Raw genomic sequence first — 1553 nt, 5'->3', positions numbered from 1 at the left:
AGTTTCTAAAAAACCTACCGAGTGGAGAGCAAACCTCCCACTCGGTGCTTAGCTGCAGCCCAGTGCTCGCCTAAGTTTCTAAAAATCCTACCGAGTGGAGAGCCAGCCTTCCACTCGGAGGCTTAGCTACAGCCCAGTGCTCACCTAAGTTTCTAAAAAACCTACCGAGTGGAGAGCAAACCTCCCACTCGGGGGCTTAGCTGCATCCCAGTGCTCGCCTAAGTTTCTAAAAAAACCTACCGAGTGGAGAGCAAACCTCCCACTCGGGGGCTTAGCTACAGCCCAGTGCTCGCCTAAGTTTCTAAAAAACCTACCGAGTGGAGAGCAAACCTCCCACTCGGGGTCTTAGCTGCAGCCCAGTGCTCACCTAAGTTTCTAAAATAATACCGAGTGGAGAGCAAACCTCCCACTCGGGGGCTTAGCTGCAACCCAACACTTGCCCAAACATGACGAGCACAGGTCGACGACGATTTGTGCTTCACTCCTACCTGCAAAAGAGCATTACAGATGCTAGTATATACTCCAACCCAAAGAAGATTGTTGTCCAAAAGAAGCAAACGTATTTCAACGGCAAATCAAGTTCGGATACGTCCTACGGACCTAGAAGTGCTCAGGCATCAAGCCTGTTAAAGTTTGGCGGTTACAAAAATCACTCGGCATTCCGAGGCAAATTCAAATCATCAAGCATAACAGTTTTTTACCCCTCCTGCGGAGGGCTGGAAGGCGCAACGAACTCGTCTAGGTCGATCCCATCTGCAATCCGAGTGGCGGCCGAGATGAAGGTCTCCATGAAAGAACGGAAGTCATGCTTCCTAGTATTGGCCACCTTGAGAGACACCAGCTTGTCTTCTCTCGCTTCTTTGTAGTGGACGCGGACCAAGGACAGAGCGACGTCAGCACCGCACCGGGCAGAAGACTTCTTCCATTCTTGCACTCGACTCGGAATTTCGTTTAGTAGAGTCATCAGCTATTCAAGGTCGTTCTGAAGCATTTCTTCTAGCCAGAGCGATGTGTCGATGCGCGATGTAGCGGCCTTCAGTCTTGCGAGGTAATCGACCACTGCAGTAATGCGGGACTCGAGGTGGAGCACGTTCATAGCAGTTTCATCCTTCACCAGAGAATTGATGGGATCCAAGCCAGTCTCCACTCGACTAGTCTCCTCTTCAAAGTTTTGGCAGAATTCTGTGGACATGATTCAAGGATAAGCTAATGCCCTTAGAGCAAGTCAGTAACTACCAATCGGAGATAAGAGGTTACCTTCGAGCATGAGGAACAACTTCTTGGCGAGTCCTCCCAGATAAACCTCCAAGTCATTCTTCTTTCCTGCCAGTTCACCAGCTTTGTCGTCCAGGACCATATTGGCATTCTTCAGTCGAGTGACTTCTTGGTTGGCCACGTCAAGAGCGGCTTTCAGATTAGTGTTTTCTTCTTCAAGTTTGTTGACAGAAGCCAACTTCTCTTCTGCAAGCCTAGTCTTGTCTGTAGCCGTTTTCTGCGCCTCGGCAAGGTCAAGGTCCTTCTTCTTCAGAGCATCTCTCAGTTTTTCTGCGAAA

This window comes from Triticum aestivum, chromosome 4B, assembly GCF_018294505.1.
Source record: "Triticum aestivum cultivar Chinese Spring chromosome 4B, IWGSC CS RefSeq v2.1, whole genome shotgun sequence".
In the NCBI taxonomy this organism is placed as follows: domain Eukaryota; kingdom Viridiplantae; phylum Streptophyta; class Magnoliopsida; order Poales; family Poaceae; genus Triticum; species Triticum aestivum.
This window is presented reverse-complemented; position numbering follows the sequence as displayed.